This window comes from Macrobrachium rosenbergii, chromosome 19, assembly GCF_040412425.1.
Source record: "Macrobrachium rosenbergii isolate ZJJX-2024 chromosome 19, ASM4041242v1, whole genome shotgun sequence".
Lineage (NCBI taxonomy): Eukaryota > Metazoa > Arthropoda > Malacostraca > Decapoda > Palaemonidae > Macrobrachium > Macrobrachium rosenbergii.
Window position 1 is genome coordinate 1,501,530 of NC_089759.1, and position 24,932 is coordinate 1,526,461.

The following is a 24,932-nucleotide window of genomic DNA, read 5'->3' on the forward strand; positions in this document are numbered from 1 at the left end:
GAAGACAATATGATACATAATGGCTTGATAGCTGAAATGTTTTTACATTTGTACACAGTTGCATTTTTATGCGTAGGCTATTGTGTCTGGCAAAAGTATATGCGAAACGTCGTCTCTACAGCTTGTCTTTGGTCTGTGCTTCTGGCGACCACATGTCGGAGGTCGGCCCTCGTGGTCTGCCTGGAGGACCCCAGCAGTTGGGTGAGGCTGCCTACAAGCTGACCTAAGAGATGTGCACACCAAGCTCTAGAGGTCTACCCATCTGCGACCCAAAACAAGACCTTTTCCGCGCAGCTTAGGTTGTGACGTCAGCTCCTCCAGTCTTTGGCCATTCCCAAATCTGGATCATGGGAATGACCTTAAGCAGCAAGAGTAAATATGCGGACCATTTGTTTACAAGCACGTGAGGTGTAGAGATCAGCAAGAAATACTACCGCATTATTTTTCAGTTTTACATAGCTACCATCATAAATTTAAAAATATTAGTTCCGATTTCCTGAGGGTACAAGCACATTCATTTCTCTAGTTGACAAATTGTTTGAGAGAAGACCTTCCAGAAATGCTTATGGACTTGATTTAATATCTCAAAATAAAATAACAGATGAAGCAATTGAGATATTTTCCTCAATGAAGGTGTCTGGGAGAAAAGGACTTTATCCTTTTCAAAGGGGATTGTTAGTATCCTGCAAGTCTTTGCCTAAGCTGTTTGAAATGGTGAAGTCAAAATATAATATCTCACACACAGTAATTCACAGATTAAATCAAGATGGACTAGAGCATTTATTTTTATTTTGCATGTTTAGAGCAAATGGGAAGATGTTATCAGCACCCATCGACAGTTGCCGTCAAATATCGTGTAAGATCTCATCTATTATGAAAAGACAGTTCTCTGATGGGATCAAAACACAATGTAGAAGACAATGGCACTGGGGATAATGTGTCATCAAGTTCATTTTCACGTATCCCTGACAATGCAGCTCCATTTCCAGAAAAACATGGTAACTCTCTACAGGAGGAACTAACCCTCTCTGCAATGCTCTTTTGTTTGCCAGATGATGAATACGAATCATCAAAAGAAAATATTGAAAATAGTCCGGCTGGGGAAATTAGTGAAATGGAAAGAGTTACAGAAGTAGAAGTTTACTTTAATTTGGTGGCTGGGCCAAGTCTTTAAAACCAGGCAAAGGGGCTATAGGATTATTATCTTCCAACATTGCAATGTTGGCTTCGCTTCCTAATGATATCATTTCATATTTTGTTCGTTGTAGGACGTTTTTTAAGATGCGAAATCTCAACAGGACCATCACTTCTACTACAAAATTAAAGCTGAAAAACCTATAAAGTAATATATGTATTGTGTATGTCATTCTACTTATAGATATTTATCATATTTACTCATTTATCATATTTACCCAATAAATTAATGCACTGTGTTTATACAGGAAGACGCACAGGATTATCATTTTGTAAATATTAACTGCAAAGGTAGTTTCATTTCTCCCTATTGTTTGTACAATTTTACGAGTAAATTAATGTAGTTCTTTGTATAAAATGACATAGATGAATCTTCTTTTGAAATAAAATTAATCTTAAAGATATGTATTACGTGTTTCAATTATCTTTTTGCTGGTATATATTATTTCATTTGTTGGCTGACTACAGTTTTCTCCTTGGCCATTACAATAAAGTAAATGATTTATAGCTTTTTTGTTACTGTTGGCTGACATATAATTTATTCATTTGATGTAATTTAAGTCAACAGATAAAATTATTTTTTTACTGCAAAATATTTAACAGCAAAACGGAAATAAACCTTCAAATAATATTGAATCGCTAAGCGAAGTCAGAGCCCGAAGCAGCGATGACGTCACGCGCTTCACTCGCCAATGAGAAATCCCAGCGCGTGGGTGCACACTATGACAGCCAATGCCAGTATGAAGCTATGATTTTTTTCTAAGAATTGTTTGAAACGATCTAAATACTTTCGACAAAAGCTTTTGGCAATTTGACAAGCAACCCGGTGTTCCGAAACTCATAAGTGCTGACTTGGCTTGTGGTGAGCAGGTAATTGAAGAAGTATGTGAAGGCAGATGATAGAATTTTGCAGATTGTTACATCTTTTGCATACCGATCTCCCACTGAATATTTGGGAGGAACTGCATAAAATTTTCAATAAATTTGTAAATTAAAATTTAAGTATGTATTAAAAATTGATCCTTAATAAATTAATTTAATTCAGCTTTAAAAAGCTATGGTTTAAAATGATCATTAACAAGTTCATTTTGTTTGTCCTGGCGTTGAGTTGTCCAGGTGTTGAGTTGGCTGGCGTTGAGTTGTCCTGCCATTGAGTTGTCCTGGCATTGAGTTGTCCTGGCATTGAGTTGTCCTGGTGTTGAGTTGCCCTGTCGCTGAGCCGGCAGTGATAAATCGTCCTGCACCCGCTGTACCAGCCCTGTTTACCTTCCGGTCATATACAAACAGCTAACCATATCTTGGTGTAGGTGCAGAAGCAGCTGCTAATGGGTTTTGAACCAATGCTGATGCCATTGGAGGTTCTTGACCATCACCAGTAGTGGCTGCTGTTGTTCTAGAATTACCCACTGAGTCCATTTCAATATGAAAATAACAAACCTCAGCCAAAAATCCTTTATTATTTACCATTAGTTCCCTTAATATTAAAATTTTTTGGACAGTTATTAAAATATTATTCTTGCAGACGTCTTCACAACCCCAGGATCCTTTGAAGCAGTCTTCAGCTCCTAAAGCATTCCTGGAGAAATGGCCATTGGATTACAACGTCTTCCTAAATTCTTAGACTCCAGGATCCTGTCGGATCTGCTTCCCTTTAGGGAAGAAATCCAGAATCTATCTTTGGAATCATTTCTTCCACCTCCTGAAGAAACGCCCATTGGATTGTAACGTCTTAATCTTAAAGAATCCAGTTGTATAACAGGAGTAGTATTTACTGTGATCCTCATAATGCAGGTGGTTCATAGTTACCACACAAGGTTAATTAAACACTTCATAAATTCTAAAGGTCAAGCAAGTTACATTTTGACTTGAAAAACCGGTACATTACTTTTATAAAAAAAAATTGTCCTTACATATCTATATACATTTTGTTAATAGTATTCATTCTCAACACATTTTTTTTTATCATAAAACATGGAAGAGAGAAGGGGGAAGGGAGGGAAGCGGGAAGGGAAAGGAGGGGAGGGGAGAGGGAAGGTGAAAAGGGAGGAAGGGGAGGGGAGGGAGTCACACACACACACAGAAAGGCAAACAAGGAAATTAATGTAACAGATGCCTTTGTCATGTTTCCAGATGCAAATTTACAGCGGGTCGGTCTTTTACTTAAAAGTTGGCGGTGACAGAGAGCCTTTTGGCGAAAGTAGACTTTTTGACATTAGTATGCCTTGTGAAACATTCTTCAATATCTAACGTTTTCTTTTTATTTTCTTTACATTTATTTTTTTCCTGTTCATACTTCCACTTATTTACTTTTGCGTGTATTCTATGTTTAGTTCCTCGCTGGGTGAGCGGGTTCCGTTCTCAGCTACCACTCTGTTGGTCGCGAGTTCGAATCTCCGACCGGCCAGTGAAGAACAAGAGGAATTTGTTTCTGGTGACAGAAATTCATTTCTCGCTATAATGTGGTTCGGATTCCACAATAAGCTGTAGGTCCCGTTGCTAGGTAACCAATTGGTTCTTAGCCACGTAAAAATAAATCTAATCCTTCGGGCCAGCCCTAGGAGAGCTGTTAATCAGCTCAGTGGTCTGGTTAAACTAAGATATATTCTTAACTTATGCTCTTTCATTGTGAGTCTGAAGAAGTCCATAAAAATGGAAGCACTAACTACAGGCATAATTTTTGGTCATCAAGTGTTGACTTTTGTGATCTTTAATATATATACTGTACACACACACACACACACACACACACACACACACACACACACATATATATATATATATATATATATATATATATATATATATATATATATATATATATGTGTGTGTATATATATATATATATATATATATATATATATATATATATATATATATGTATATATGTATATATGTATATATATATATATATATATATATATATATATATATATATATATATATATATATATATATATACATACATATATTACATATTTCATTTTTCTTGGACATATTCTGGGCAAAGGTAGATGGAAACAATGCCTACGTATTCAGCGAGTTAGTGCTGATGAAGGCCTGGCATCAGTCTGGCTTCTCATGGAGACAAAGGGCATCATGCCCTGGGTTCGTTCGCTTTCATGGGCGTGTCATGTAAAGAGTGAATAATTCAGTCTGAGTACAGGTTAGACATTTTGGCATGAGATTTCCTTGTGCTCAGATCCACTTTCCTGGAAGACATTGTACCGCCTGTGAGGTGAGCTGAAACTTTGTTTTCAAAAAACCTGAATGGGTTTTAATAACTTTGTTGAACATTTACTGATTCTTTGCACTGCTTACCATGCTTTGGATATCTTTTTCCCCATTTATTTTTATCTGCTATGTCTCTTTGATTTTTATTTGATTTTTGATTTTGCCATGTTTTGGGGTAACGTGGGAATGTGACTTATCATGACTACAGTCATGTTTGACTTATTTTGACTCAACTGGTGGACATTTATAGCACTATGTTATAGCGACTTTTATGCCGTCTAATTTGCATTGCTTCCCTCAACCATTTCTTGCATCTTCACCTCAAGATTACTACTAAGACACGCATGATGCTCTTTGGCCGTAGCTACTAACAACTAAATTGTATCATCACAACAAGAACGTGTAAACAACAAATCAAACATGCCCCTCGTTGGATTGCCAAATAATGCCTCATTGGGCGAAACACCGATTGTGTTGCTAACCATTGTATTTATGCTATGTCGAACCGCGTCTAAGTACCTATCCCAATTCTTATCATTGCCACCTACAGTGGCCCTAAGAGCCTCAATCACTTTCCTATTGGCTCGTTCACACAATCCATTAGCTTTTGGTCTATACGGAATAATACTTACTTTCTGTATCCCCAAAACTTCTGCAAGACACTCTAATGTCTAATTCACAAATTCTCTCCCATTATCTGTAATAAGCACCTTAGGAACCCCATAATGGCAAATATACCCATTGAAAAATGCTATAGCAACCTCTTCTGCCATCTTATGCTTTAAAGGGAAAATTTCTACAAACCTAGTTAATTCATCTATAATCACTAACAAATGTTTGTGGTCATAACTAGACTCAACGAAATTCGATAAGATATCCAAATGCACCCTCTGAAAAGGCCTACTAGGGACAGGAAAAGAACCCACTTTACAAGAAGTAACCCTCGCTGGCTTGCATGCATTACAAACTGGACATCCCTTCACAAAGGTCTCCACTGATGAGAACGAGTTTTCCTAAAAGAACTTACCCCGTATGTTCTGATACGTCTTATCAATCCCAAAATGTGGAATATCAAATTTACAATGAACAACTTCCAGAACTACAGGAATTAATTCCTTAGGCACCACGACCTGTGTCATATCCCCTTTATCTTCACTACTCCTCAATTTATACCCAATTAACCTAACTAACAAATTACCCTTTAACTCCGGACCCGCACAAGGCAACTTATAACTCTTTCTTCCTAATTCACCTCTAAGAAACGCCTTTGCATCTGCTAAATCTTCATCCTCATCTTGTTTAGCCTCTACTAAACTAACATCCCAGTCTACACATTCACCAGTTACAGTACACACATGGTGACCCTCCATGTCAACAAAATTCCTACTAAGAGCATCTGCTGCCACATTATGTTTGCCTTCAATATACTTCAACTTAGCGTTAAAATCTCTAATTGTCAAAAACCAGCTAGCTCTCTTCGGGGAAAGGTCAGGCTTATTAAAAATACCAAACAACAGCTTGCAATCAGTAAAAACTTCCACTTTATTCCCCATCAACAACATCTTAAAATGAACCAAACTAGACACAACAGCGAAAGCCTCCTTATCTATTGTGGCCATAAATCTTTCATTACTTCCCCACGTCTTGAACTTTTGCCTATAGAAAGCAATTGGGTGCAATTTACTCTCATATTTCTGCATTAAGAAGACACCTATGCCTTCTTGACTGGCATCTGTCACTAACATGAAAGGAAGCGTAAAATCCGGGAACTTTAAAACCATGGGACTCATTAAGCTTCTTTGACTTTCTGAAAGGCTATCTGCTGCAAAACGCCCCAAGAACATTGTACATCATCCCTTAAAACATCAACCAAGGGAGCTGACACTGTAGAAAATCCTTTAACAAACCTCCTACAAAACCCTGCCATCCCCATAAATGACCTAACCTGCTTCTTGCCATCGTTTACCCAAACATCCTCCTTAGAGATGACATGACCTAAATATGCAATACTCTTCTTCAAGAAATCACACTTGGCTAGTTTAACCTTCAAACCCGCTAACCTAAGGCTCCTAAGAACCTTGCTAAGCACCTCTAAATGTTCCTCTACAGTGTCTGTAGCAATCAAGATATCACCCATATCAACGAAACCAATCTTCCCTAACATCTCGTGCAAGACAGTATTCACTAACCTTGTACATGTCACAGGACTATCTGACAAACTAAAAGGCATTCTGTAAACTCATAATGTCGTTACAGAAAAAACAGTGGATTCCCGACTCTCCTCGCTAAGAGGCACTTGCAAAAACCCTTGCATAAAATCAATTGATGACCAAGTATTTTTACCCCTAGTTTCCACAGACAAATCTGACAGTCACGCCAGTGGATACCTATCAGGAATAGTCTTTTCATTTAACTTACCAAATTCCACTATACCTTCCTCTTCCCACTTATTAACCTCTTTCTCAACCTGCTCTCTAATCTTAAAGGATATCCTATATGACGGGGCATGAATAGGCTTTGTGCCATCCTCCAAGTATATCTTGTGTTCTAACACATTAGTTAACCCTAACTTATCCCAAGTGCGACTATATCTGCAAAGTCAGCAGAACATCACCTAACCCCCTCTGCATATTCTTTATAATCAGCATCACATATATAATCCCTGAAAACCTTTCTCCGAACTTTCATTTCTGCCTCAGAAAACTCATTTTGCTCAACAACGATAGCCACTAATTCAGAATCATCAACCCAGTCTTCAAGATCAACAACATATATATATTCTTCTGATACCTCCTACCTGAATCATTGCAGTTCAACAATTCCACCCTTGTTACTCCTTTATTAGACAGCTTATTTATGGAAACAGTACTCACAACACCTTTAAGTCTCTCGCTACCTTCAACTACACATACCCGTTTAGACATTTTTACGTCTTTCACCCTGAGCTTTCACCAGACCAGCCACACCTGGTTCTAAAATCACCTCTTCTAATAAAACACCCTTATATATCTTCTTCCCCTTAACAACCTGTAAACAGTTATCTACCACAGATTCCATATTATCATCACTGACGGAAGTATTCCCTTTCCTTTCATCAATGCCCACATACGGGACAAAAACTCCAGGTACCCCAAATGTTATACCTCCTATCCTGGGTGTATGGAAATCTGCATCCTACAACATGTTGGATGACCCAGTAAAATTCTGTTCCCCAATGCAACGCCTTTTATCACTAAAACTGGTTCCTTAATTAACTGGTTATCCAGCGAAAAACAAATATCTGCCGAACCTAAAACATCCAATTTATGAACTTGAACATCACATACCTTCTCTTCTGAAGGCCTTGACTGATACTGAGAAAACATCGACTGATAAAAATCATAGTCTAATAAACTGACTGAGGAACCCATATCCATAAAAATCGAAACCTCTCCACATGCTTTGACTCTGGAGCATCTTCCAAAAGCGCTACATGACAAGATCAATTCATTATCCTTTTCCCTTTTGTTGACTGGTTTTCCAAAAATTTTGCCGATCCCTAGATCCCCTTGAATAACCCCTCTGAGGAGCTTTCTTATTGGCACTACCCATATTCTGAAGTGCAGGTCTAACACTACTCTGTTTAAGGGACGGACAAGACCTCCAAAATTGGTCAGGACTCTTGCACCCCACACAATATCTAATGCGGCAAAACCTCTTAGTATGCCTCTGCCTATTACACTTAAAACACCGAAACTGTGGCATTTGATCCATAGGTTTCCTATCACTGTCAGATCACACACACACACACGTGCGCACACACACACACACACACACACACACACACACACACACGCACACGCACACACACACACATATATATATATATATATATATATATATATATATATATATATATATATATATATATATATATATATATATATATATATATATATATATATGACACCACGAGAAAAGTTAAACAACAGATTGCAAGATCTTTTGCCTTTACTGTCAGGCATTCTTTAGCATGGTAAGTTGAATAGTAAAAGGTTGCCAAAGAAAATTCGATTTTACAAAAAAAAAAAACTAACCAAAACATGATCATTCTAGTTCATACAATATCATTACAATTGAGGTCGATCTTCAGATGAGGAACAGCTACTATGTATCAACTCATGCAATGAACTGACCAAAGAAAGGCTATTGGCATCAACAAGGATTAATGATTATCATAAATTTTTATTTCAAATCTCCTTCTGACATATTGAACAGAACAGGATCAAGGATTTATCGATCTAGACTGAAAGTTGTTATTATTTGCATGCTAGCTATTTCATTTCAGATTGTACGATGTTTCTTGAAACAATATTAAGTCATCTTGTTATTGTGATACTACGAGACCAATCAGTTCTGTGTGATAGGCTATTTCCCATGAGTGCATAAAAGGAGAGTTGCTCTTATTGGCAGCTGTAACTCATTATGGATGTTGATTTACTCGGATATGGCATTCGTCATTCCTCTGTGTGGAAAGTGGAAACATCGTCCTCTCAATATCAAGTGGCAGACGTGAGCTAAGGCTTCAGCCCCTTTTGGTATGTGCTGTGAGTTCTTCTCTCGTCAACAGTCAGGTGATCGTGCTCAGGAGACAACGCAATAGCTGATGATGAAGTGTGTTTTAGTCGGTGATGCATAAAAAATAATGTTAACGCAAGGTCATGTCTGGTCCTCGCAAATGACATTTTAGTCATATATGATGTAGTCTCCTTTGCACGATGTATATTTTGTTTCCTTACATATGTGTATATATATATATATATATATATATATATATATATATATATATATATATATATATATATATATATATATATATATATTGAGTAAAAAGCGACAATAACATAAATGATAGACTCTATTTTTCCAGAATACAAAAAAGGATAAAACAGGGGAGCTTTCGACCATTTGCACAACGGTCCTCTTCAGCCAACTGAAGCTATAATTTACATTATTGTGGCTTTTAACTCATTATTTCCAATCACAATATAGTGATCTGGATTATTATCACTTTTGTACGTGATTCATTTATCACACATTACCATAGGTGAAAAATAAGAAACGGGGTGTAGGTCCTGACCAGTTTCGACTTTATTTCCAAGCCATTGACGAAGGACTGATACAGAGTATGAGAAGTCACAAATATATATACTACAAGAACAGTACTGACGAACATACACAACCGTTAGAGACTACATATCACCACTCAGGCCGGTGTCGAGGTAGGAGTGGCCTTTAAAACTCATTTGGCTAAAAATCACAATACTCTCCCAGGGGACATTGCTGATAAACAAACCATACGCCACCTCAGATCCACACCTGACAGGTGTCACAGAGGCAGAGTTTGGAAACTCATTAACATTACTACCCTCGTACTGTGTTTACAAATATGATAATCCTATTTTCATACATCTCTACTGCCTTCCTTAAAGTTTAAACAATTTACAAATTTCTTTTGATATTAAAGGATCAAGTTTATACATCCCTTGACTGATATTCATATTATGGTTGTAACTTTCTTTTATAAAGCTAGATTCAATGATGTTCCTTTCCAGTGCATTATTAGAATATACAATCCTTTTTGCCCCTTCCCAGTTGATAGCATGATTGTTCTCACTAACATGTACAAATATATCACTGTTCCCTTGTGCATATCTCACACATTTCTTATGCTGTTCAATTCTTTTTTCCAGTGCTTTCCCGGTTTGGCCAATATAAAAGTTGTCACAAGACTTACACGGAATTTTATATACACACCCTTTAATATTGTCAGGGGAGTTCTTGATTAAGTACATTTTTCATTGTTGTATTGTTCTTAAATGCGACATTAACACCAAAATTCTTAAGAAGATGAGGGATATCTTTCATATTATTATTATAAGGCAAAACAAGCAAATTTTTTGTGTTGTAAGGTTCTTTCTGGTTTTGTACATAGTCTTTTTTGCCGCTTCAAATGCACTGTTTAATACACTATCAGGATTTTTCAATTTCTTGCCTGCATTCCTAATCTTATCTATTTCATCATCAATATATTCAGGGCTACATACCCGTAATGCTCTTAAAAACATAGATGAAAACACTGACTTTTTAACCTTATTGCTTTGTCCAGAATAGAAATGCACATAGGAAGAAATATTAGTGGGTTTTCTATACACACTATATTTAAACCCACTACTATTTCTTCGTATGAGGACATCCAAAAACGGTAAGCACCCATCATTTTCCATTTCCATCGTGAATTTAATTGATGGTACTAATTGATTTAACTTGGCAAAAAAGTTATTTACATCTTGGTTCCCTGGCCATTACGGGTATGTCTTGTGACAACTTTTATATTGGCCAAACCGGGAAAGCACTGGAAAAAAGAATTGGATTCCAGTCAGCAATATTTTGGCAAATGTTTGTGTTAGTTAATCAGATATATACTTGGCACTTGAGTGATAGTTAATAGTTTGAATCTTACCTAACCAAATTGCTTTCTTAATAAATTAAAGTTTTGAGAATTAAACTTGATTAAGAAATACTTAAATCTTACAATGTTGCCAATTAATAGTAAATCTTTTGAGATTGTGAACTTTGCATATAACTTTTGAACTTAAAAATAAACCTGTTTGTTTAAAGTTTTTTAAAAACACAGCATTTCATTTTGACCACCAGTAATTAGAGACATTAATGAATGTGTACAAGGTAAGTGTTGTATCTCTTTGTTCACCTGAGACTTATCTAGGTAAAATAGAACCAGAGAGACAGATAGTGTTTATTGAAGTAATACCCATTCTCCACTAGTCTGGATATAACTTAATAATTGTTGCCTCATCCATAACTTGATAAAGTTACATTGAATTTCTCAAGTGATAAGTAAGTTTATGGGATCATTGCACCTTTAGTGATTCAGTCAATACTCTTTGTTATGAGGTTTCAAGTATCTGGTCGATGTGAGGTAACTTTTTGGTATTATTACTATTTGTGTAATAACCCGGTGCTTGATCACTTCGTGACAAAAGATTTGTTGGCCAGACCCGGGAAATTAAAAGATTTGGTGCCCATCGTCTAGGGAGAACTAAACAGATTATCACTCTGGTTTATGATTTATACTGGTGGTGTTAGGAATATATTTTTGGTAGGAGAGTAACCATATAATTGCTTTGAAGTGAATTGTAAACCCTTCTTGTTGAGTAAACTAGAAAAAATGGCTCGGTTTGAAGTTCACGAATTTCTTGCAGCTCCAACCATCAGAAAGTTATCTAAATCTCACTTGACTAAGGGACAGTGGACTCTCTTAGCAATAACATGTGGGGCTAATGTTACTTTTGATATGAGTGAGGCACAAGTTCAGTGTGTCGCAATCAAAGCAATAATAAGCTCTGGTAAAGTAGATGGAGAGTTAGGGGAGGCATATGAATTGTTGAATGCAGCTGAGATAGAATTAACAAATAAGGCAAGGCAAGAGAATGAGAACGGTGATGCACAGGCAGAACTTAGGAATTTAGACTCGGAAGAATTTTGGGGTAGACTGAAGGTGTTAGAGTCAGAAGAAATCTTACTTAGAATGCAGATACAGGCTGATAAAGAAAAAGAAGAAAGAGATAAAGAAAGGGAGGAAAGAGATAAAGCAAGGAGGCGAGAAGAAGAAGAAAGAGATACAGCAAAAGAAGAAAGAGATAGAGTAAGGAGGCGAGAAGAAGAAGAAGAAAGAGAAAAGGCAAAACATGAAAGGGAGTTGGAGTTAATCAGAGCTTGATCCTTACTGCCTGTAAACCGATATAACTATATCCAAGGTAACACAGACCCTGTGTTTGATATAGCAAGAGTACAGAAGTTAATTTCAAAATTTACAGAAGCAGCTCCAGATGAGTTTTTTGATCACTTTGAAAAAGTGGGGTCAGGTATGGGATGGCCAGAGGATAAATGGTCAGTTTTGTTACAGAGTGTTCTCATTGGTAAAGGAAGAAGTACCTACTTAGCCTTATCAGCTGATCAGTGTAAAGAGTACCAGGTACTCAAACACAATGTGCTACAGGTTTACCAGATGATCCCTGAATATTACAATGAAAGATTCAGATCTTTGAAGAAGGATGACAAGATGACTTTCTTGGATTATGCCTATAAAGTCAGATGTTTTAAACGATGGCTGGAGGCGGCTAAAGTTAAGTCTATGGATGAACTTGAAGAATTAGTGGTCTTAGAGCAATATCTAAGAGGAATTCCTGTACATATAAGAGCTTATTTGAGAGAGAGAGAGAGGGGTGAAGAAACTTGATAAAGCTGCTACTCTGAGTGAGGATTACAATATAATTTCCAGCAAAAAGAATTATAATGGCAGGTACCAGAACCAACAATTCACAGGTTGTAGGTCTCAGTCGAATTTTAAGAACAGTGCTGTGAGAAATCCCTCTAATAATTATACCAGTACAAAGCCAGGATATGCCCCACAGCAATGGAATGCTAAACCCACCCCTTCTAGTTTATTCTCAAGACAAGTGCAGAAAACTAATGTTGTTTGCCACAAATGTGGAAGAGTAGGACATTACAGTCGAGACTGCTATAAAGTGTACCAGCAGACTAAGCCAGTTGGACAGGTGACAAGAGCTAACCAGGTAAAGCCAATTACGAGGAACAATGTGGGACAAAATGAAATCAGACAAGCAGAGTGCTTAGCAACCAGTGGAAACGCAATTTCCAGTAGTGAGTGGCTGAACAGTGAGGAGGCTTTTAAGCCATATATCTATGAAGGTATGCTGACAACCCCCTCTTTAAGTATACAGGTACCAGTGAAGATATTACGTGATACAGGAAGTAATCACAGTGTGGTAATTCGAGGTGCTCACCCGCAGTTGGAGAAGAATCTCACCAGAGATTCGGTTATTTTAAAAGGTATAGGAGGAGAGGAAGTAACTCCTATATGCCGCTTGCATTTGTCATGTGAATTAGTGACAGGAAATACTGATTTTGCAGTAAAGGACTCACTAGCTGTTGAAGGTGTGCATGTTTTACTGGGTAATGAAATTGGTGGTGTTCCCTTCGTTCCTTGTCCTGTAGTGACAGACAGACCATTAAGGATTGATTGATTGATTAATTGTGGGTTATCTGGCATCACAACTACGAGGGTCACTGATGCCGAAAACTAAACGTGATCTTTTCACTTTTATAGTATGTTATAAAAATTAAAAATAAAATTCTGCTAAACAGAACTACATATAAATTTGATTAAAAAGAAAAAACAAAAAAGAAAACTAAAATAAATAAATAAATAAAATTCTGCTAAAAAGAACTATTAATAAATTTGACCAGATAAAAACAGTATAACTTAAGAAAAAAATATATATATACTAAGACAGCACATCTGTCAAATATATTTGAGAAGACCAGCTTCTCTGATAAAAGAGATAACATTATTAATACATATATTTAAAGGACACATATATGCATTTCATAGCTTCAATGCTTTAAGATGTTATCGTGGAAGGTTTGGAGTCAGAGCGAACTAGGGTGCGAGATGGTACTGATGGAAGTCGTCAGTTGCAAAATCTTTGTATTCAGCAAATAGTTTGATTCCTCAGCTCTCTGTGTGAGAACCTCAGCAATATTGGCGATCAGGTGATCTCCGAAGCGTTATGTATATTCGTGAGTACGTGCGTTACTTTGAGCTAGATTATGCCAAAATCTGCCCTAAAAGTGAGTTTGATCGTTCATTAACGTGATAGAACTGCAGTTGTCCAGTCATAGCTTTGGAGTGGTTCCAGGCTTTGAAAATCGGCAGATAAGGTAGAGTCTCAAATCTCTGTTTTTATGGGAGAAAATTGAACTTGTGATTTTTACCATGACTTTCTGATCATTATGAACTTACGAGCTGGTGTGGGAGATTTAATATGAATATTCATACCTCTTTTATATTATTATTTTGGTTATGTTACGTTTGCCATATCTTGGCTATGCATTTTACACTTTCCATTATTGTGTTTTGTATTTCATATATTTTTGGGAGTTTTCTATCGTGTTTGATTCTTTCGACAGATGTCTGTGGACTTGTGGTAGACTGTTTTTTTTTTTTACATGACTTTTAGTTATTGATTTGTGAGTATGTGAGATTTTGGGGATTTCCAGGCTATTACCCATAATGAGACTTCTTTAATCAGAAGTGCTTTGCAGTTTAGAGTTTAGTTATCTGACTCGATAATTCATTTATTAAGCATTTTAATCTTTACTTTGTTTTATTCATTTCTTGTTGGGTTATTTGAATAATAAACCTATTTTTGTAAGAACGATTGTGTTTCTTTAAATAGTCCATTTAATTACTTGTGAGAATGAGAGAGGTCGGGTGGATGAGTTTCGGAAAACGATGAGAGAGAGAGAGAGAGAGAGAGAGAGAGAGAGAGAGAGAGAGAGAGAGAGAGAGAGAGAGAGAGAGAGAGAGAAAAAAAATGCGAGCGTGATCATGGGTTGAACCTTTTCACGTCTTTTTCCTGAAGTAGATCGCTAAGATTACGCTACGTACACTTCTAAAACAAGTGTTGGTCTGTTCCCTGTAACACATATACTTTCTCCCAACAGTTTTGCCATGCTATAATTACCACCTGCTTCACTGCTATATGATAAAAAACGATTCATAAGTTCCACTAGACTGGTACACTCAAACAGCAAATGCCTAACAGTCAGTGGAACCTAGCAATTGTCACAGAAGGGCTCATTCTCCCGATTCATCACATAGCCGTGAGTTAAACATGTATGGCCAATACGTAATCTACACAATACAACCTCCCACTTCCTTGGCATTAGGTCATATTTCCATGGGTGTGTCTGACTAGTGATTTCTTTCATTTTATTGGGGCCTACTCTTCCCCACTGAAGTGCCCATAATTGTTGGATGGATTTCCATATAATATGGAATGCATCACGATATGGAACAGGGCATTTTCTGGGTATAAAAGTTTGTGCTGCTAATTTGGCTAGCTGGTTTACCTTTTCATTTCCCGATATGTTCACTTGGGCAGGAACCCAACAAAAAGAAACAATGCTTCCTCTATAATGGTGCAAGAAGATCCACTGCAAGATCTTCAACACTAAGGGATGATCAGTATTGAAGACTTCCAGGGACTGTAAGGCACTTTTAGTCGCAAAATATTGTGTAGCTAGACACTGGGAGTGTTGCAATATGTTCCAGTGCTACTGAGATGCCATACAGCTCAGCTGTAAAGTTTGAGGCAACTGAAGGAAGTGCACCTCTTCGGTTAAAAGATTCACTAAAAACTCCATAATCAACGCCAGCATTGGATTTGGAACTATCGGTAAATATAAATCTTGTATCTATATGCTCTGAAGCATGCTAGTCCTACAACAGAATTAGAGAAGAAAAACCCTCACCTATTTCCAAGTTGTGTAACTACCAGGAGCATGACGAGAACTGAGCATAGAAATGAAGAAACTGAAGATTTACCTGCACCAGAAGGATCTTTAAGCTTAGAACAGCTGTTCCGGGAAAGTGAAGTTTCCCCTAATATCAGTACTGAAGAGAGTATTGCAGAAGAGGAAAATCCTATTATTGGTAAAGAGACTCCGAGTAGTCAAAATGTTCCTGAAGACGATAGTGGAATTACTGAAGCAAAGCTAACAGATATTGAGAGTTCATCCTTTGAAGTTGGTCAAGTGACTAGAGAAAAATTAGTGGAATACAAGAGGGATACAACGTTGGCTGAACTGCTCTCCAGAGTTGCTGAACCAGAAGAAATGCAACAAACTTCTACCTGTTATTATCTAAGGGATGGATTGCTAATGAGGAAGCATTGACCTGTAGATACACCAGGAAATGCTGAATGGGGTGAAAATCATCAAATTTTAATTCCATATCCATTGAGGAAGCAGGTGGTAGCAGAAGCGCACGAGGCTGGACATATGGGAATCAGGAAAACTGTTGAGAAGGTTATGAAGTATTTCTTTTGGCCTGGACTACACAAGGATGTCAGCAAATTTTGCTGGGAGTGTCATACATGCCAAGTAGCTGGAAAACCAAATGAAACTATTCAAAAAGCTCCCCTACAACCGATAGAAGTTAGAGGAGAACCCTTTAGCAAGGTAATAATAGATGTGGTTGGTCCGCTTCCGAAAACGAAGAAAGGACATGAATATCTCTTGACGTTAATGTGTCCCGTAACAAGATATCCTGAGGCGATTCCTATAAGAAGTATAAGTGCAAAGGTGATTGCTGAGAAGTTGGTAGAATTTTTCTCCAAGTTTGCAATTCCAGAAATTGTACAGAGCGATAGAGGAACGAACTTTACCTCAAAATTATTCCAAGATGTGCTGAATTTGCTAGGAGTGAAACAACAGTTATCTACCACTTATCACCCAGAGACTCAAGGAGCTTTAGAAAGGTTCCACCAAACTTTGAAAAGTATGTTAACGAAATACTGTAATGAGTCGGGAAGAGAATGGGATATTGGTTTACCCTTAATGTTATTTGAGGTAAGAAATGCTTATCAAGAAAGTATGGGATGTTCGCCAAATAAAATGATTTTCGGTCGAGATGTGAGAGGTCCGTTGAAAATCCTTGCAGAGAACTGGGAAGAAAATCAAGAGGAAGTCCAAGGAGAATATGCGAAGAACTTGAGGAAAAGGTTAGAAGAAATGAGAAAATTCTCATTAGAAAATCTGAATACAAACCAAGGGAAAATGAAAAGAAAGTATGATGCTAAGACTAAGTTAAGAAGCTTTAGTGTTGGACAAGAAGTTCTAGTGTTCTTACCAGCAAAAAGGTTTCCCCTTACAAATAAATTTCAAGGTCCTTATAGGATAACAGAAAAGTTAAGTGATCGAACTTATGTGATTGAAACACCAGGGAGAAGAAAACGACAGAGGAAGATACATGTAAATCTTTTGAAACCCTACTTTTCAGAAACTACAACTGAGGTTATGTCTATAACCCAAACAACTTCATATAGCCTACAGAGGAAGATGATGGTTACGAGTTGGGAGCTGAAAATAAGATGAACAATTCCTCAATATTAGAAAATTTATAAAGCAAACTAAAACATCTAAGTGTTGAACAAAGCAAAGAATTAACTGACATGATCCAAAATTTCCCTGAAATTTTTACAGACATACCTAAGTGTACTGACTTGACAAAGCATGAGATTAAGATCAGAGAAGATGCTAAACCATTCAAGCAAAGAGCTTATCGTGTATCACCCTTTCATTGAGATGTTTTGAAAAAGGAAGTTGAATATTTGTTGCAGCACGGATTGGCAGAGCCCAGTTCAAGTCATTACAGTTCTCCTTGTGTGTTAGTGAAAAAACCAGATGGCTCGTTTAGGATGTGTACTGATTATAGGAAATTGAATTCCATCAGTGTAGCTGATAATTATCCCTTACCTCTTATTGATCAATTACTTGATAATATTTGGCAAGCCAAGTTTGTTTCCAAAATAGATTTACTAAAGGGATATTATCAAATTCCCCTAGATGAGGATGCCAAATTGCTGTCAGCTTTCATCACTCCTTTTGGACTATATCAATATACTATCTTAACATTTGGACTGACGAATGCCCCTGCAACTTTCCAACGAGTGATGGATCAACTCCAAGGAGTGGGTGCATACCTTGACGATATTGTGATTTATTCCAATACTTGGGAAGAACATTTAAGGATTTTAAGGAAGGTCTTCAAGAAACTACGAGAAGCAAGATTGACAGTCAATCTACAGAAAAGTGAACTAGGGAAAGTGACTGTTCAGTATCTAGGGTTTGAAGTTGGAAAAGGCCTTCTCGCTCCTCTTGACGCTAATGTAGAGGGTATCCGTAAAGCTGCTCCTCCTACTACTAGAAAACAACTGCAAAGATTTTTGGGCATGGCTGGATTTTATCGCCACTTTTGTCCAAACTTCTCGGCTGTGGTAGCTCCGTTAACCGACTTTACAAGTCCAAAAATCAAGTTTGTTTGGACCCCAGAATGTCAAGAATGTTTTGAGAAAGTTAAAGCTATTTTGACTTCGAAACCAGTGCTGCAGGCTCCAGACTTCAATAAAAAGTTTGTGTTACAAGTTGACGCATCTGATAGCGGAATTGGGGCTGTTCTTCAGGAAGATGAATATCAAATTATGCATCCTGTGTGCTTCTTGTCATCAAAGCTGAAGAAACATCAGAAGAATTATTCTACAATTGAAAAGGAGACATAGGCATTAATTACAGCCTTGAAAAAGTTTGAAGTGTATGTAAATCAATCCAATAGTGAAGAAATTTTAGTGTTATCTGACCACAATCCTATAACATTTATTATTAAGATGAAGAATCACAATCAACGATTGACAAGGTGGTCTTTGTGTCTACAACAGTACAATGTAAAGGTAAAGCATATAACGGGGAAAGATAATATCGTTGCAGATTATTTATCCTGTACCAAATCGGTGGATTCGAACCTGGGATAATTAATCTTTTGGGGGAGGAATATTATAAGGCGTTATAATATATATAACCATTTTATAAGTGTTTATATGTCTCTGTAAAAATTTTGATGTTTTGCTTGCAGATTCGTCATTCATTGTGAAGATGTGATTTTAAAAGTGTCTTTTCCTTACAGATAAATTGTATATCATGTAATCTTACAATGTCTTGGTATGTTTTTTCCATTTGTTTAATATTTGGAATTGTATTATGAACAACGAATTCCTACCGTATTTTTAGCGCCGCCGAAGAGAGAGAGGGTAAGATCTTATCGCTTCCAAATTTACACAGGTGTCCAGTAACTCGCGCTTAGGCAAAAAGACCCCTCTTATATTATCGTGATGAGCTGTCAGCCAATCGGCGAGTTCTCTATTATACATTCAGCATGTATGTCTACCCTATATTGATTAGCTGTGTCTATGCTTATTCTTTTTCATAATCTGGAAAAGAGAGAGTGAGTGAGAGAGGTACTTGAAGTTGACATGCTGTCAGCCAACCAATTTTGGGTCTAAAAGCACTTCCTTCTGTTTGTTCAGGTGGATTGAGTGAACCCGGACATGTCTGTCATAGATAAGAGATCAGGCGCTCGAAGCTCAGCAGTGTATGTATTCATACACATGTATACTTATGTAAGATGTATGTATACTCTATGTATCATGTATTCTGGAAGGACTTGTTGGAGTGTTAAGTGCAGTGCTGTTCCAAAGACAGTCAGTCAGCCAAAGGGGTCCCTGAGATAAGCATCTCTCTCTCTCTCTCTCTCTCTCTCTCTCTCTCTCTCTCTCTCTCTCTCTCTCTCTCTCTCTCTCTCTCTCTCTCAATAATCCCATTATATATATAAGGAATACTGAAGGGTTACTGTTAGTATAAGCTCTGTTAAAACTCACCCGAGGAGTGTGTTAATTTTGTAGAAGGTGATCAGGAATACTGTTTTGTGCGAGTATTGTGGAAAACATGTAATGGTATAATAATTACAAAAGGTAATTTGGTGATTACTGAGTTTTGTAATGTTAAGAGTTAAAGTGATATTCTAGGTAAAAGAGAATTATTATTTTGAACAAGTCTTAGTGACTTGTCAGTGTTGTCTATGAGAAAGTCTTAGAAAGACGTGAGTTTAACTTTTTCTCTTTTAAAAGAGAAGTGTTCTTGTGAAAGATTGATATAATCTTTAGGTGAATTTTTGGTGGTTGGTATATTTCCATTTTTGCATATTGCATTCTATGTCTGTGCTATCATATTACTATAATTTTATAATTACTGTGTTTTGCTGGTGATTTCTTAACATTTTCTTAGTGCCTACCTGTTATTGAGATTTTGGAGAATGTTTATGTGGATTCCAGTCAGCAATATTTTGGCGAATGTTTGTGTTAGTTAATCAGGTATATACTTGGCACTTGAGTGATAGTTAATAGTTTGAATCTTACCTAACCAAATTGCTTTCTTAATAAATTAAAGTTTTGTGAATTATACTTAATTAGGAATACTTAAATCTTACACTGTTGTCAATTAATAGTAAATCTTTTGAGATTGTGAACTTTGCATATAACTTTTGAACTTAAAAATAAACCTGTTTGTTTAAAGTTTTTTAAAAACATAGCGTTTCATTTTGACCACCAGTAATTAGAGACATTAATGAATGTGTACAAGGTAAGTGATGTATCTGTTTGTTCACCTGAGACTTATCTAGGTAAAATAGAACCAGAGAGACAGATAGTGTTTATTGAAGTAATGCCCATTTTCCACTAGTCTGGCTATAACTTAATAATTGTTGCCTCATCCATAACTTGGTAAAGTTACATTGAATTTCTCAAGTGATAAGTAAGTTTATGGAATCATTGCACCTTTAGTGATTCAGTCAATACTCTTTGTTATGAGGTTTCAAGTATCTGGTCGATGAGGTAACTTTTTGGTATTATTATTATTTGTGTAATAACCAGGTGCTTGATCACTTCAGACAATATATATATATATATATATATATATATATATATATATATATATATATATATATATATATACATATATATACAGTATATATATATATATACACATACATATATACATACTGTTACATAATGGAGCAATTTTACATAAAGAAGATTTTGATTTTGATTGGGACGTCAGTCTGGTATGTTCCTCGAGCATGGGGAGAAACGGCTGGAGTAAGAAAAGATATCTTATTTACAAATCTGTGTTTTTATGAACGCACAAGGCAGCACCTCCCCTTGACTCAAGTGCCATTTTGAATAAAAAAAAATAAAAAAACAATTACTCCGATTCTCCTGACAGGGGCTCCTCAATAATTGCCATGATTCAGCATACCTCTTTATTTTATTCCTCTGTCAGAAAACATCTGTAGGGTTTCCTCCAGGAAGAATTTTCATATCTCATTGGACTCCAGTCTACGCCACACCTTGGCACACAGAGATATGAAGAGTATGAAAAACAATTAGATCTATGATCACTCTTATACAGTATCCAATAATGTTAGCCACAGAAGGGGTAACACATCAGAGGAACAATCAATGACTTTTAATGATTACACTGGTGTTTCACACTTTATGATTTATTCACACATATACAGTATTATCACTTGTAACATAAAAATAACAAAGTAAAAGAAACACAAAAAGAAAATGTACATAGGCAAAAAATAATGTTAGAAAAATAAATAATAAAGAAAACAGACAAAAAATACAATAAAAATACATGTTTATTGTAAAAACGAAACAACTGAATAGTTTTAGACGTTAGATACAAACACAAAAATGGACAATCACTAGATATCAAACTCACACACTCACATTTTGGTAAAGAATGGAGTAAAATTCACTTAAGTCCTGTAGAATGACTGTTCCCACAGGAATGAATTTCACTTAGATGAGACGGGGAATAGAATTCCGTTATGAATCACAAAAATCATTTCACTTCCACTGAGGACAATATCCCAACACGTGTGATGCATATGTGCATACCTACAGTGAGTTTACATTAATGAACAAATGAAAGTTATATATAAAAGGCTCTCAAGCACTGAAGAGCTATTCCACACAGCTCAGTTTATGTTACATCTTCCCTAGGAAGGAACTTACGAGAAGGCTTTACCTTACACTTTCTTAAGGTCAAATTTCATGCAACAATAAATTGCGACAGTGTTATAAAACAACAAAAGTAATTTATCAAAGAGAACTACTGTTATATGGTAAGCCTTGCGTATTAGATTGCACATGTTGAAGCTCTGCTTATGGCTGGTGCATTGTGGGTTGTTGTGGTTTGAGGAATTGGGAGAAGCCCGTCGATTTTTGTAGCAAGATGTAACAGCACTATAACCATTAAAGCTAACGTGTTTAACTATCTGTATTACTAACCCTCTACCTCGGGCCACCACATAATAACTACAATTCCTTATTGTAATTTTTCTTGTACAGAAATCTACGTCAGTCAAGCAAGCAATCATTTACTTCAGGCGCATCCATCCCTGAGCAATATATAAAATGACCTAACTCTCAGATATATATAATTTTCAAATATACATTTTACCATGCGGATGACTATCTCAAAGACTCCTTAAGGAGTTTGCCTCTCACTACTATTTCTGAATTATGCTACTGCAAAACAGCACACTAGAATGAGCATGAAAAATATTAGAGATGAGCAATTTCCATTACAGTGTGATAATGTGTGTAAATATGTTTTCTTCCCTAACAAATAATTATTTATTCAGCATTTAGCTGGTCAAAACTTTTATTAGTTAAGCATTTAAACAAAAACACAGAACCCTCAGCATTCAGCTGATGAGAACCCTCATGAATTAACTGGCACAATAATATTCAGTATTCGAAAGAAAAATACACGACTTAATCATGACAAGACCAACTGTGATGGCTTCAAGTAAATATAGAGATTTTGCAACTTTTAAGGACATTTTTTCACACATTATTATTTCCTTTATGAGCGCTGACACCAACTCAGATCATATCAAGAAAATAATTAAACTGTAACGAACTTTATCACATTTGATCACAATAAATGAACAATCATTTTAGGAAGACGCTTCTAACCAAGTAACTTGGCTTTCTGGCTTGTGCAATTCAGATATTTATTATGGCACTGCATCTTGGTGTAGGCTTCTCGCATCCAGAAATGGCAAAGGGACGAGTCACTCACGAGACTAGTCTTTCTACAATCGCTGCCATTCACTTTTACAGATGTGGTTGCTGCCCAGTCAAAAACTTCTCCTTGTAGATACATCAAGCCAACTAAGCTTACAGAAGTATACCTGAGGGAAGAACAGGTTGTATTTCAAATTTCAGGCAGGCAGGATTTAGATAGTTTCTTGCGTTTGTTGTTGTGACCTTAGGGCATCTTTAGCAATGGTGGCAAGGGGTACTGAGACCAGCTGGTGGACGTTCTTAAGTAACAGTTACGTAAATCTGGTGACAGCGTTCTACTATTCAGCGCGTCATTATCTTGGTGGAAGGTAAACTTCTTCTTCAGCCAATCAGCTGAAGTGCCTTCCTTTCAGTCAATCTTAAGTGTTTGGTTTTCTTTAGCCAAGGTAACTAGATGTTTCTTTCCTTATAACGAATACAACAAATTTGGATATAGTTCACGGGCGTCACAATATATATATAATGTATATGTATATGTATATATATATGTATGTATATATATATATATATATATATATATATATATATATATATATATATATATGTATATATATGTGTGTATATATATATCTAAGGGAGCTAAGATTCACAACATGAAGGAAAAAGTGGGGAAAGGCATTCTCATCCTTTTAGAGTTTATTGATAATGGCAAGGTTTTGCAATCCATCCGGGGTCCCATTTTCAAGGCTCTACAATCATCCAGCGTCCTGTAGAAATATACTTGCCTGAGATGTGATCACGGGACATATGTGGGATGCACAAAGAGGCTGCTGAAAGTACGCATAGATTCCGACAGGGGCATAAGTCACAGAACCGATATCAGGTTACCTAATCCTGAGCAATCAAATAAAAAAAGAAAAAGCCCCCCAAAAAATTTGCAAAACTTATACTGACAGCAGGGAATTTTCTGTCACACACCAAGTGGAAAACAAAGCAACTTATCCATCTTAGAATTTATTGTCATAAAAAATACCATACCACCATTGTATGCAATGTTCTTTATTTCAAACTGTTTCTAGCCAAGCATGGGCAACTGGTTTTCCACACTTTGTTTTTATGTATCTAAATTAGTCTCTTTCCTCTTTCGTATAAGTGGATTTTTCACATGTTTTAATGAAGCACTTTTATTTTGGCGCGTCTGTCTATGAATATAATGCTTGGTTTTAAGTGGGTTTACTTCACAGAGAGCTGTTGTTGTATAGTCTAGGTGTCAGTCTTGACTGCAAATTCGGTTCTGAGAACTGTCTATGACCCAGGTCTTCTATGGCGTAAAAAGAATGATTATTAAAGATGTCTTTCAGATGAGCAGACCGGTCTATCCTTGGGAAATATTTGAAGTCCTTTATTCTGCTTTATTTTTAAAGCTGTTCTCTGAATCGTTTTTCAGCGGCTGACTCCCATCTGAAGAAACTGACGGACGAAAACTTGACATCCAGTGCATAAATTTCGAATTCCATATCTTAGTATTAATTTATGGCATTGTCGCTCGATTAGCTCATTATGCAGGTTTTATCAGTTCCTTAATTTTGATCTTCTTTTCATTCACATCTTTCAAGACTAGACAATGCACCGGGTAGTGTGAGACAAGCGCTTAATTCCAACCGTTTTGGCCTTTTCTTTGTTGAGGTTCAGTATCAGTTTTCTAAAAGACTGCTGCAGCTGTTACCTTTAAAGTATGGCATAATCTTTCCTCAAGTGGTCGATTCGTTGGCGCTTCCGAAGCCCTAACTTGGGACAAAGGCGTTTTTATTGAACATATGCTCACATGAGCCTCCATTTGCTCGATTTGTGAGGTGTTTGTCTGATCTCGTTTGTTGTTCTTTATCATCTCCTTAAAATAGTTATTCTTCACTTTGCTATTTT